Source organism: Triticum urartu, chromosome 3A (genome assembly GCF_056163025.1).
Source record: "Triticum urartu cultivar PI428250 chromosome 3A, HENAU_Tu73, whole genome shotgun sequence".
In the NCBI taxonomy this organism is placed as follows: domain Eukaryota; kingdom Viridiplantae; phylum Streptophyta; class Magnoliopsida; order Poales; family Poaceae; genus Triticum; species Triticum urartu.
In genome coordinates, this window is record NC_141875.1 from 251,058,999 (window position 1) to 251,074,300 (window position 15,302).

The following is a 15,302-nucleotide window of genomic DNA, read 5'->3' on the forward strand; positions in this document are numbered from 1 at the left end:
CCCCTATACTTGTGGGTTATCAAGACCTTTTTCTGGCGCCATTGCCGGGGAGTTATAGCGTGGGGTGAATATTCTCGTGTGTTTGCTTTATCGCTAAGTAGTTTTTATTTTGTGCTCTTGTTTTCTATCTTTAGTTATGGGTAGGAAACAAAAAATACCAAAAAATAGTGGTACCTACTGAACCAATGGTTGAAGAACCACTCAAAATCTATGACACTACTGAAGCTTTTTGCTTGGATCATCTTCGATCCCTATGTGCTCGGGCTGAAACCCCAAGTAGCTTTGTTGAGGGCAAATGTTTAGATGAGCTTGCTTGTTATGAGCGACACCACATATCTGAAAAGGGAAACTTTTACTGGATCAAATTCATCATTGTACTTGTTGTTCTAAAGACCCTACGAAACACCTTCCTTACGAATGTGAGTTTAGTGATAATGGAATCGTGTCTTCGTATACTAAGGGTGTTTATAATTACTATGATGTTCAACAAATTGAAGAATTTGTTGCTTTTAGGGGTACTTGTGAAATGGCTTCTTTTATTGAAGAGTGTGATACTACTCTACAAATCTGAAAATTTGGTCATACTTAAATATTGCTATGATAATGATGCTTCTAATCCTTATATTAAACCATATATTGAGGACTCCTCCACTGTCCAAGAAGAGACTAATATTTTGAAGGAGTCTATGGAAGAAGAAATTAATGACACTGTGAGATCATTGGATGAAAAAGATGAGGAGGAGAGTGAAGAACAAAAGGAGAAAGAGAGGATTGATCACCTGTTCCCACCATCTAATGGGAGTAACTCATTATCCCATACATTGTTTAATTTCCCTTCGAATTTACCGAAGGACGAATGCTATGATGATTGTTATGATCCCATTGATTCTTTTGAAATATCCCTTTTTGATGATGCTTGATATGCTTGTGGCCAAGATGCCAATATGAATTATGCTTATGGAGATGAACTTGCTATAGTTCCTTATATTAAACATGAAATTGTTGCAATTGCACCCACGCATGATAGTCCTATTATCTTTTTGAATTCTCCCGACTACACTATATCGGATAAGTTTGCCCTTATTAAGGAGTATATTGATGGGTTGCGTTTTACTAGTACACATGATGATTTTGATAGATATAATATCCATGTGCTTGCTGCTCCTACTTGCATTTATTATGAGAGAGGAACTACATCTCCGCCTCTCCATGTTTCCAATATGATAAAATTGCAAGAAACTGTTTAGACTATGCATTGGCCTTTACTATGTGTGCATGAATTATTCTTTTATGACATGCCAATATATAATAAGAGAGTTAGACTTTGTTGTTCCATGATATATGTTACTTTGTGCTCACTACTAAATCATAAATCATTGTTAATTAAAAGTGGCTTTGATATATCTTGGGATCCGGGTGGATCCATTACTTGAGCACTATATGCCTAGCTTAATGGCTTTAAAGAAAGCGCTGCTAGGGAGACAACCCGGAAGTTTTAGAGAGTCATTTATTTCTGTTGTGTGCTTTTATAAAGTTTAAAAACAAAAAAAATAAAGAGGGGAACCTAAAACATTTTCAAAAAAAAGCGAAAGTGAGAAAGATGAGCATTGTTAAAGTGGGAGCTAGCCTTGAACTTTGTTCATGCCCATGGAAACTTTGTGACCCTTGATTACAAAAACTTTTAAAAAAAATAATTATCCTCTTGTACAAATCCATTGTATCATAAAAATAATGTGCCAAGATTTGCCTTTAGGATGTTTACATTGCTTGTTGGTTTGTGTGGTGCAAGACAGAAACTTTGGCTGTAGTGCGCGATTTTAAATTTTTTACTGGAACGTAAAATGGTTATGAAATTTTTTGCACTGTATTTATATACAAATTGTTTATTTTTCCTATTCTTTCAGAATTTTTGGAGTAGCATAAGTATTGTTAATGTTCAGATTACTACAGACTGTCCTGTTTAAGACAGATTGTGTTTTTGATGCATTGTTTGCTTGTTTTGATGAAACTCTATCAGTGGATTAAGCCATGGAAAAATTATAGTACAGTATCTAAAATACAAAATTAAAATATTAATTGGTTTGCAATAGTACTTAGAGTAGTGATTTGCTTTATTATACTAACGGATCTTACCGAGCTTTCTGTTGAGTTTTGTGTGGATGAAGGATCAAAGATCGAGGAGGTCTGGATATGAGGAGAAGGAGGAGAGGCAAGAACTCAAGCTTGGGGATGCCCAAGGCACCCCAAGTAAATATTCAAGGAGACTCAAGCATCTAAGCTTGGGGATGCCCCGGAAGGCATCCCATCTTTCTTCAACAAGTATCGGTATATTTTCGGTTTCGTTTCGCTCATGTGATATGTGCAAATCTTGGAGTGTCTTTTGCATTCAGTTTTCACTTTTCTTTGATGCACCATGCTGGTATGAGATATTCTGTGGTTGATTTATAGAATGCTCTTTGCGGTTCACTTATATATTTTGAGTATGGCTTTATAGAACGCTTCATGTGCTTCACTTATATCTTTTGAAGTTTGGATTGCCTGTTTCCCTGCACATAGAAAACCACCATTTGTAGAATGCTCTTTTTCTTCACTTATATTTGTTATAGCATGGGAATATATTTTCAAGAAAGAATTAAACTCTCTTTATTCACTTATATCTATTTAGAGAGATGGCAGGAATTGGTCATTCACATGGTTTATCATAAAATCCTACATGAAACTTGTAGATCACTGAATATGATATGTTTGATTCCTTGCAATAGTTTTGGGATATAAAGATGGTGATATTAGAGTCATGCTAGTGGGTAGTTGTGGATTGTAGAAATACTTGTGTTGAAGTTTGTGATTCCTGTAGCATGCACGTATGGTGAACCGTTATGTAACGAAGTTGGAGCATGAGGTATTTAATGATTGTCTTCCTTATGAGTGGCGGTCGGGGACGAGCGATGGTCTTTTCCTACCAATCTATCCCCCTAGGAGCATGCGATAGTACTTTGTTTCGATGACTAATATATTTTTTCAATAAGTATGTGAGTTCTTTATGACTAATGTTGAGTCCATGGATTATACGCACTCTCACCCTTCCATCATTGCTAGCCTCTTCGGTACCGTGCATTGCCCTTTCTCACCTTGAGAGTCGATGCAAACTTCGCCGGTGCATCCAAACCCCGTGATATGATACTCTCTATCACACATAAGCCTCCTTATATCTTCCTCAAAACAGCCACTATACCTACCTATCATGGCATTTCCATAGCCATTCCGAGATATATTGCCATGCAACTTTCATCATCATCATATACATGACTTGAGCATTTATTGGCATATTGCTTTGCATGATCGTAAGATAGCTAGCATAATGTTTTCTTGGCTTGTCCGTTTTTTGATTTCATTGCTACGCTAGGTCATTGCACATCCTGGTACACCGCCGGAGGCATTCATATAGAGTCATATTTTATTCTAGTATCGAGTTGTAATATTGAGTTGTAAGTAAATAAAAGTGTGATGATCATCATTATTAGAGCATTGTCCCATGTGAGGAAAGGATGATGGAAGCTATGATTCCCACACAAGTTGGGATGAGTCTCCGCACTTTACAAAAAAACAGGCCAAAGAACACAAAAAATGAGAGAAAAGAGAGAAGGGACAATGTTACTATCCTTTTACCACACTTGTGCTTCAGAATAGCACCATGTTCTTCATATAGAGAGTCTCTTGAGTTATCACTTTCATATACTAGTGGGAATTTTTATTATAGAACTTGGCTTGTATATTCCAGCGATGGGCATCCTCAAGTGCCCGAGGTCTTCATGAGCAGGCAAGTTGGATGCACACCCACTTAGTTTCAGTTTGAGCTTTCATACACTTATAGCTCTAGTGCATCTGTTGCATGGCAATCCCTACTCCTCTCATTGACATCAACTGATGGGCATCTCCATAGCCCGTTGATTAGCTGCGTTGATGTGAGACTTTCTCCCTTTTTGTCTTCTCCACACAACCTCCACCATCATATTCTATTCCACCTATAGTGCTATATCCATGGCTCACGCTCATGTATTGGGTGAAAGTTGAAAACGTTTGAGAACATCAAAAGTATGAAACAATTACTTGGCTTGTCATAGGGGTTGTGCATGATTTGAATGATTTGTGTGGTGAAGATGGAGCATAGGCATACCATATGATTTTGTAGGGATAACTTTCTTTGGCCATGTTATTTTGAAAAGACATGATTGCTTTATTAGTATGCTTGAAGTATTATTGTCTTAATGTCAAATGATAGAATATTGCTTTGAATCACTCGTGTCTTAATATCCATACCATCATTAGATTACATGATCAAGATTATGCTAAGTAGCATTACACATCAAAATTATCTTTTTTATTATTTACCTACTCGAGGACGAGAAGGAATTAAGCTTGGGGATGCTAATACGTCCCCGTTGTATCTATAATTTTTTATTGTTCCATGCCAATATTCTACAACTTTCATATACTTTTGGCAACTTTTTTTTACTATTTTTGGGACTAACATATTGATCCAGTGCCCAGTGCCAGTTCCTGTTTGTTGCATGTTTTTTCTTTCGCATAAAATCCATATCAAATGGAGTCCAAACGGGATAAAAACTTACGGAGATTTTTTTGGAATATATGTGATTTTTGGGAAGAAGAATCAACGCGAGACGATGCCTAAGGGGGCCACGAAGCAGGGGGCGCACCCGAGGGGGTGGGCGCGCCCCTGACCCTCGTGGCCACCCCGTAAGGCGGTTGGTGCGCTTCTTTTGTCGCAAGAAAGCCAATATCCGCATACAAATCATGTTAAAATTTCATCCCAATCGGAGTTACGGATCTCCGGGAATATAAGAAACAGTGAAAGGCCAGAATCTGGAACGCAGAAACAGAGAGAGACAGATCCAATCTCGAAGGGGCTCTTGCCCCTCCACCGCCATGGAAGACATGGACCAGGGGGTAAACCCTTCTCCCATCTAGGGAGAAGGTTAATGAAGAAGAAGAAGAAGGGGGGCTCTCTCCCCCTCTCCTGGTGGCGCCGGAACACCGCCGGGGCCATCACCGCGACAACGATCTACACCAACACCTCCGTCATCTTCACCAACGTGTTCATCACCTCCCCCCATCTATCTACAGTGGTCCACTCTCCCACAACCCGATGTACCCTCTCCTTGAGCCTGGTGCTTTATACTTCATATTATTATCCAATGATGTGTTGCCATCCTATGATGTCTGAGTAGATTTTCGTTGTCATGTAGGTAATTGGTGAATTGCTACGATTGGTTTAATTTGCTTATGGTGATGTTGCTGTCCTTTGGTGCCCATCATATGAGCGCACGCGTGGATCACACATAAGGTTAGTTGTATGTTGATAGGACTATGTATTGGAGGGCAAGAGTGACAGAAGCTTCAACCTCGCATAGAAATTGATGCATACGAGATTGAAGGGGGACCAATATATCTTCATGCTATGGTTGGGGTTTACCTTAATGAACGTTAGTAGTTGCGGATGCTTGCTAATAGTTCCAATCATAAGTGCATGGAATTCCAAGTCAGGGATGACATGCTAGCAGTGGCCTCTCTCACATAAAACTTGCTATCAGTCTAGTAAAGTAGTCAATTGCTTAGGGACAATTTCGCAGCTCCTACCACCACTTTTCCGCACTCGCTATAGTAAATTTATTGCTTATTTACCTAAAACAGCCTCTAGTTTTTATTTATGTGCTCCTTATATTCTTGCAAACCTATCCCGTTACACCTACAAAGTACTTCTAGTTTTATAGTTGTTCTAGGTAAAGCGAACGTCAAGCGTGCATAGAGTTGTATCGGTGGTCGATAAAACTTGAGGGAATATTTGTTCTACCTTTAACTCCTCTTTGGGTTCGACACTCTTACGTATCAAAAGAGGCTACAATTGACACCCTATACTTGTGGGTTATCAACCATGAATTAAATGTGAACCACCATCAGTCATTAAATATCTAGGGACTCCAAACCCTGGGAAAATAGCTTCCTTGAGCATTTTAATAGAGGTGTTGTGATCAGCACTACTAGTTGTAATAGCTTCTACCCACTTAGTAACATAATAAATAGCAACCAAAATATGTGTATACCCATTAGAGGAAGGAAAAGATCCCATGTAATCGAAACCCCAAACTTCAAAAGGTTCAACAGCAAGAGAATAAATCATTGGCATTTACTGACACTTACCAATATTACCAGTTCTTTGACATTCATCTCAAGACAAAACAAACTTATGGGCATCCTTGAAGAGAGGAGGCCAGTAAAACCCCGATTGCAATACCTTGTGAGCAGTTCTGTCTCCCGCATGATGCCCTCCGTAAGCTTCGGAGTGACATTTCCATAGGATTTGTCCTTGTTCATGCTCAGGTACACAATATCTAATAGTACCATCGACTCCTTCTTTATAAAGATGTGGGTCATCCCAAAAGTAATGTCTTAAATCATAGAAGATTTTTTTTCCTTTTGTTGGTATATATTTAGCAACAATATAATTAGCATAGTCAGCATACCAGGCAGTGTTATGATAGACACTTATTGCAGCTAATTTCTCATCAGGAAAACTATCATTAATAGGTTGTGGGTCATCAAGAATATTCTCTAACCTACACAAGTTATTAGCTATGGGGTTCTCAGCTCATTTTCCATCAATGATATGTAAGTCAAAGTCTTGTAACAAGAGAACCCACCTAATGAGTCTGGGTTTAGCATCTTCCTTTTCCATAAGATATTTTATATACTACAGGAATCAGGCACTTTGCCATCTGCCATGGCTGACGGCAAAGGCCTTTGCCGTTCGCCAGCAGACGGCAACAGGCCCGGCTAAATAGGTTACAGCGAAGGGCTCTTTTGTCGTGTGTTGGTGGACGGCAAAGATGAAACGGTCTTTGTCGTTCGCCAGCGAATGGAAAAGAACCTGGACGACACACGTGGTAGGTTACGTCCATTTGGGGGTTAATGGCGTGCTTTGTCGTCCGCTAGCAGATGGAAAAGACCATTGCACCTTTGTCGTCTGCCAGCGGATGGCAAAGTAACCAAATAGCCTAGCCCCCATGTGCTGCCACGTGGCATGCTATGCCGTCCGTTGGCAGACGGCAAAGGTGCAACGGTCTTTGTCGTCTGCCAGCTGACGGGAAAGTAACCCAATAGGCCAGCTAGTGCCCCAGGTTGCATAGGTAGCTGCCACATGGCAGCTTTGCCGTCCACTGGCAGATGGCAAAGCTACGGCAAAGAGCCTGTATAGCCCCTGTTTTTTCTATTTTTTCTTAAATTCATCCAATTTCAACACACAAATTTCATAAAAGACATATGCCATATCCAACACACAAGTTTCATGATACATACATAACCAAGACATAGTTCCACCCATACATATTACAATAGTTTCACATTGTTCATCCAACACCTATCCATCCATCCATATAACAAGTTCCACATTGTTCATCGGTACAAAAGAAAAGCAGAAAGGGGAAAGAAGCACTCCATCCATGCAAGCTTCCATGGAGTAAATGAAATCTGCAAAATGGGAAACAAGAAAGTTAGAAGAAGATTAGAAGAAGAAGAAGAAGAAGAAGAATAAGTAAGCATACTTAGGTAAAATGGAGCTAACCTAGCTAATTATGCCATTTTTTAGTGAACTAAGCATATTATGCCATTTTTTATATAAAGTAGCTAAGTATAGGTCATTATTGAGCTAACCTAGGTAACTAAGCATATTATAGCTAACTTAGAGTTAACTTAGGTCATTTTGGAGAAGAAGAAGAAGAAGACTAGAAGAAGAAGAAGGGTTTTACCCTTTTTCCTTCTCATTCTTCTTATTTTATTCTTTCTTTTTCTTCTCTTTCTTCTTCTATTCTTTCTATTTCTCCTTTTCCTTGTTTTTCTTCTTCTTATTCCTTATTTGTGTCATTTTAGAGCTTGCATGTGTAATTATGCCATTTTTAGCTAACTAAGCTTATTATGTTAATTTGGAGAAAAATAAGGTAAGTATAGGTCATTTTTGTGATAACATTAGTAATTATGCCATTTTTGAGCTAACGTAGGTAAACTGGATCATTTTGGAGCTAACCTAGGTAAAATGGATCATATTGGAGCTAACCTAGGTAAACTTGGTCATTTTGGAGCTAACCTAGGTAAACTTGGTCATTTTGGAGCTAAGTAAGCTAATTATGTCATTTTGGAGGAAGATTAGCTAAGTCTAGGTCATTATGGTAATCATTTTGGAGGAAATAAAGCTAAGTCTAGGTCTTTATGCATTTGGTAGGCAAAACACTAGAGAAAACTTATCGTCATCACGGAGGTGACGGACCGGTCGGGTTTACGCCAGTGCCATACGGAGAAGGACCGGTCGGGGTCGGGGTAGCGCCGGTGCGAGACGGAGAAGGATCGGTTGATGCTTGTCGGGAGGCATGTTGCACCAAACATCATTTGTAATGTCTCGTTAGCATGATGCAACTGAAATGTGAATACTAGTAACTAATGACCATTCAAATGAAACTCACCGTGTCTGCTATACCAATCTGAGGCATCGGCAGATGGGTCTGGCCATTTCTCTCGCACACGGACTGCACATTTTGTTTTCACGAGTCAGTCATATTAGTTAGTAATGAAATGAACATAAATGCATGATTTGGCTAATAATCAGGAAAACTTACCACGAGGAGCTCGTATAGGGCCCGGTGAGATGCGTCGTTCCGGTTCCTCTCCTCCTGCAGCATCTTACTCGTCCTCTCCTCCAGCTCGATCTCCCTCTGCTTGGCCTGCCTGTTTGCCTCTGCCAGAAGCTCCTGGGCCCTAGCCTCCATGGTGAGCTCCATTGGCTGTGGTCGAGGCGATATCTCAGGAAGAGACCTCGGGTGGCGCTTCTTGATCTCCGGGAGTCTTCTGGGACAACGTATCAGTCCATCCCCAATGGCTACCGAGCCATGTTTCCTCCCATCACTAGATAGCATCACGAGCTCTGTATCAAAAGGACTCTAGCTTGGGCTAAAGTCATCCCCTTTTGTTGCCTTCCCAAAGTCTCTGTACCTCACGAGCTTGTTGTGGGAGGAGATGTTGGTGAAGCTCTCTGGGTGATCGAGGTCATCCTCAGAGAATGCCTTAGCCTTCTTGAACAGGACCATATGGGCCATGGCATAGAGGTCGTACAGCGGTGGCACTTCCTTCTTGTTGTGTTTGGCCTAAAAGAGAGGAACAACATATTAGTTAAGGCTGAAGCTAGCATGAAGAATTAAATTGCATGAATCGTTAAGGGTTGAAACCACATACCTAGTGATTCCCATACTCAAACAGGTTGGAGCTCCCTTGATGGTGTGGCACACCTCGCATTTGGGCACGCTTATCCCTGGCCTTGTTGTGTTCGGTTAGCCATTGGGGAGAGCACCACTCATCCACCAACGCCTCCCAACAGTCCATCATATCCGCACACCATCTCGGGGGCACCTAAGTTTGGCAAACAGAAATTTCAGCGCTATGCCTACAAATGAAATCAAGGAAACTAAGTACAAGGCCTCAAGAATAGGTAATTAACTTCATGTACTTCTCCTTACTCAGATACTTGCGGCGGCACTTCTTCTTGTCCCTCCTAATGTTAGTCGAGGCGTAGTAGTCTCGAACAGCCTGCACCCTAGCCTCGTGCCGTAAGTTCTGAAGTAGGCGCTTGCACTCGGCTTCGAGAACCCTAGCTTCCTCCGCCTCGTGTTCCTCAGCAACCCTGTAGAAGGCCTGCAATCAAACAAGACAACACTGATTGGTACAATCACTAGGTAATGTTGATTTTTAATTATGTAAAGGAGAAATTACCCAAAACCGCCACCTCACAATGTCGGCCACCGTCTCGCACAATACACCATCGATCCTCTCCTTCGGCGGGGCCCGGGCAGCTATGTACAGCTCCCAGCTCAGTGCTAGCTGTTGAACCTGACCCTCACCGGGCAACGTGACCCACCCCGAGAAGTGGTGCCGGCAAAGTACACCAAGGACCTGGTTGGGCCTACGAACACCATCGGCGTATATCCAACCCTTGTAGTATGACAAGGCCAACAAATTAGATATTAATTTGAAGAAACATGAAGGACAAAGGTTAAAAAAGAGTAAATGCACTTACTTCTCCCCGTTAGGATCAATCAAATACCTCTGATCGCGGGTTGTCGGCACAGCCGGGAGCTTCGTACCACCACGCTGGTAGAACTTCTTGCCCTGCACAACCAGCTCACCCTCGCTAAAACTATCACCAGATTAGCTGGTGTCCTCACCATCAGCATGGCCACTAGTCTCCGGAGTCACATGGGGACGAAGTCTCCGGGACCTGAGTCTCCTGGGACAAAGACTCTGGGGCCCGAGTCTCCTGGGACGAAGGCTCGGCGACACGAGGCTCGTCGGCCCAAGGCTCGTGGACCGGAGTCTGAGACGGGTCCAAGTCTGACGGGTCCACCTAAGACGGAGCACTCCGATGGTCCGGAGAAACAACTGGGGGTGGCGGCGAGGAAGGCACAACAGGCTTCCCACCTGTTGCGCCACCACGTCCACCTCTAGGTGCACCACCCCTCTTCGTCTTCCCCCGTCCTCTCCCGGCTGAAGAAGAAGCGCCCGCCGGTGTGTGCATGATGTCTACCAGCACTCTCCGAAGGTGCTGGGGTGCAATAACAACACCCCTCCCAACACACGCTGAGGAAGAAGGAGGGTCGGAGCACTCTCGACCTACGCCCACCATCTGTCAACACCTGCAATGTGAAAGAGTAAACAAAATTAGTACAACATAAACATAATAACAAATTTAAGTGGGTGAAAACAACACCTAAAAAAATTAACTAACTAATTAACTAAGTAATTAACCTAAAAATAACTAACTAACTAATTAAAGGCTTTTTCTTCATGCCAGAAATGGTCTTTAATAGGTTAAAATTATTTTAGTGTTTCAAAAACATTTGAGATAATTTAGGGAAGCTCATTGGACATATATTGTCCATATATAAGAGTTTCAACACACAGTCATGTTCAAAATATTGGTCAAATCCATCAAAAACCCTTTTATGATATTTCAAGCTTTTGGAATATTTACATAGGAAATATTCTATATAAATTCCAAGAAAATTCTAGCATGTAAAAATGCCATATTTGGTTATCTTGCCAAGTATCATCTCTTGGAGAACAAGATGACATCACCAAAACCACTCAAAATAATTAACCTAACTAACCTAGGAACTAACCTAACTAACCTAGTCTAAAGAAGACTAACCTAACTAACCTAGAAAATCAAACTAACCTAACTAATATTACTAACTAAGCTAATTCCTCTTTTCTTCTCATCTTCTCCTCTTTTTCTTCTTCTTATTCTTCTCCTTCTCCTCCTCCTCCTCCTCCTCCTCCTCCTCTTCTTCTTCTTCTTCTTCCTCTTCCTCTTTTCCTTCTTCTTCTTCTTCTTCTTCTTCTTCCCCCTTCTACTTATTCTCCTTTTCTTCATCTTTTTCACTTCCTTTAATTATGACTATTTAACTAAAACCTAACACTAATCTAATATAATATAATCTAATATAGCTAACTATGTATCTAATATATCTATTATCTAAAACAGAAAAGAAAAACAGAACTCCTCCTCCTCTTCTCTTTTTCTTATTTTTCTTCTCCCTTCTTTTACATTTCCTCTTTTATTGTCATCTTCTCCTCTTTTTCTTCTCCTCCTCCTCCCCCTCCTCCTCCTCTTCTTCTTCTTCCCCCTTCTACTTATTCTACTTTTCTTCTTCTTTTTTCATCTTTTTTTACTTCCTTTAATTATGACTATTTAACTAAAACATAACACTAATCTAGTCTAATCTAGATAACTATATAACCTAAACTAATTAAACCTAAACCTAAAGTAAATAACCTAAACTAAATAAACTAAATAACCTAAACTAACTAAAATGAAAAAACTTAAACTAAAAAACCTAAACTAAACAAAAAGAAAAACAGAAAATAAAATAGGGGTTGGTAAGGGCTCACCGTGGGGGCGGTGACGGGTCGTGGAGGGGGCGGCGACGGGCGGCGCTCCTTAGGGGGCGGTCGACCCGTGGTTGCGGCGGGGAGGCGGTGGCGGGGAGGCTCGGGAGGGGGTGGGGAGGTAGGGAGGGGGCGACGATGGCACGGGGTGGCACGAGAGGGAGGAAGAAAGAGGAGAGGAGACAAAGAGAGAGGGTCATGGCGGGGGCGCGGCCGTTAAGTTAATTTGGAAGCTTTGTTGTCCGCCCCACATTTGCCGTTTGCTAGCGCACTTCAAAGAAAGCTTTGCCGACAGCTAGCGGACGACAAAGAGGGGCCCCGTTAGGGGTTGGCAGACAGTGGACCAAACCCCCTCTTTGCCGTCCGCTAGCAGACCGCAAAACTACTTTGCCGTCTGCTAGCGGACGGCAAAGATATGGCTCATGGCAAAGCCAGCCTTTGCCATCCGCTGCCTCTTTGCCGTCCGCTTTTTGGTGGCTGATGGCAAAGGCTTCCTTTGTCGTCCGCTAGCTGACGGCAAAGAGTCCGCAGACGACAAATTTGCTGATTCCAGTAGTGATAGCAGCATGATCACTGTGAACAATCACTATAGAGTCAACTCTGTAAGATCTAAATTTGTCACAAGCAAACACCATTGCTAAAAATTCTTTTTCAGTAGTAGCATAATTTCTTTGGGCACTGTCTAGAGTTTTACTATCATAATGAATAACATTTAATTTCTTATCAACTCTTTGTCCTAGAATAACACCAACAGCATAATCACTAGCATCACACGTAATTTCAAAATGCAATTTCCAATTAGGTGGTTGAACAATAGGTGCAGAAATTAAGGCTTTCTTAAGTGTTTCAAAGGCTTCTACACAGTCATCATCAAAAACAAATGGAACCTCCTTTGTAAAAGATTTGTAAGAGGCCTAGAAATTTTAGAGAAGTCTTTAATAATTCTCCTATAGAAACCAGCATGACCAAGGAAACTACGAATACCTTTGATATCTTTAGGTCATGGCATTTTCTCAATTGCAGAAACTTTACCTTTATCCACCTCAATACCTTGTTCCAATATTTTATGTCCCAAGACAATACCTTCATTAACCATAAAGTGGCACTTCTTCCAATTCAAGACAAGATTAGTTTGCTCGCATCTCTGCAAAACTCGATCAAGGTTGAGTAAGCAATCATCAAAAGAAATTCCATAAACAGAAATATCATCCATGAAAACCTCAACAATCTTTTCACAAAAATCAGATAATATGGCAGTCATACATCTTTGAAAGGTAGCAAGTGCATCGCATATACCAAATGGCATTCGTCTGTAAGCATAAGTTCCAAAAGGACAAGTAAAGATGGTTTTCTCTTGATCAGGTTGTGAGACAGGTATTTGATAAAAGCCCAGAATATCCATCGAGGAAAGAAAAGTGTGCGTGCTTAGATAGTCTTTCTAACATTTGATCAATGAAAGGCAGAGGGTAATGATCTTTTCTAGTAGCTTTATTTAATTATCTAAAATCAATTGCCATTCTATAAGCAGTGACAATTCTTTGTGGAATAATTTCATTTTTATCATTAGAAACAACAATAATACCTACCTTCTTCGGGACACAATGAACGGGGCATACCCATCTACTATTAGCTATAGGATAGATTATACCTGCTCCCAGAAGCTTCCATATTTCAGTTCTTACCACTTCTTTCATTTTAGGATTTAAACATCATTGGTGATCAACGACGGGTTTAGCATCAGGTTCCATATTAATCTTGTGCTGACAGAGAGCGGGACTAATTCCCTTAAGATCGTCAAGAGTATATCCAATAGTAGCACAGTGCTTCTTTAGAATTTTCAATAATCTTTCTTCCTCATGTTCTGAAAGGTTAGAACTAATAATAATAGTATATATCTTTTTCTCATCAAGATAAGCATATTTCAAAGTGTTTGGAAATTGTTTTAATTCAAACATAGGATCACCTTTAGGTGGAGGAGGACCTCCTAGAGTTTCAGTATGCGAATTGTGTTTAAGCAGAGGTTGTTGTTCAAAGAAAATTTTATCTATCTCATCTTTCATGCATATGCATATCATTTTCATGGTCTAGCAAATATTGTTCTAGTGGATAAGTAGGAGGCACGACAATAGAAGTAAGACCAATTATTTCATCCTTATTAGGAAATTCTTTCTTATGATGTTTTCTATTGAATTTAGAAAAATCAAACTCATGAAACTCATCACCAAAACTAACACTGACGCTTTGTTTCTCACAATCTATTTTAACATTAACGTGTTCAAGAAAGGTCTACCAAAGATAATGGGACAAAAGTCATGTTGTAGGGAACCAAGAACTAGAAAATCAGTAGGATATTTTATTTTTCCACACAAGACTTCGACATCTGTAACAATCCCAAGTGGTGTCATGGTGTCTCTATTAGCAAGTTTAATAGTAACATCTATGTCTTCTATTTCAGCGGGTGCTATATCATTCATAATTTCTTGGTATAAGGTAAAAGGAATAGCACTTACGCTAGCACCTAAGTCACATAAACCATGATAAAAGTGATCTCCTATTTTGACTGAGACAACAGGCATGCCGACAACGGGTCTATGTTTATCTTTCTCATCGGGTTTAGCAATTCTAGCAGCTTCATTACAGAAGTAAATAACATGCCCATCTATATCTTCTACTAAGAGATCTTTAACCATAGCAAAGCTAGGTTCTACTTTGATTTGTCCAGCGGGTTTAGGCGCTCTAATATAACTTTTATTGACCATGGTTGAAACCTTACCATGTTCCTTTATCCTAACAAGGAAAGGTGGTTATTCAATATAAGCAGTAGGAACAACTGGATCAACATTATAAATAATATTTTCATCTTTAGCTATTACCAGTTCTTTAGTTTCTTCTTTAATAGGTGGATGATATTTAAACCACTTCTCTTCAGGGAGATCAACATGAGTAGCAAATGATTCACAAAAGGAGGCTACTATCTCAGAGTTAAGTCCATATTTGGTGCTAAACTTTTGAAAAGCATCGATATTCATAAAAGATTTAAGACAATCAAACTTAAGCTTAATACCAGACTCTTTACCTTCGTCGAGTTCCCAATCTTCATGGTTGCGTTTAATTCTTTCCCAAAGATCCCACATGAATCCAATAGTCTTCTTCATAAAGGAACCCGTACTAGAAGTATCAAGCATGGATTGATCATCACAAGAAAGCCGAGCATTAAAATTTTGACTGATAATCTCTCTTGATAGCTCGTGATTGGGGCATGAATGTAACATTGACTTAAGCCTCCCCCAAGCTAGAGC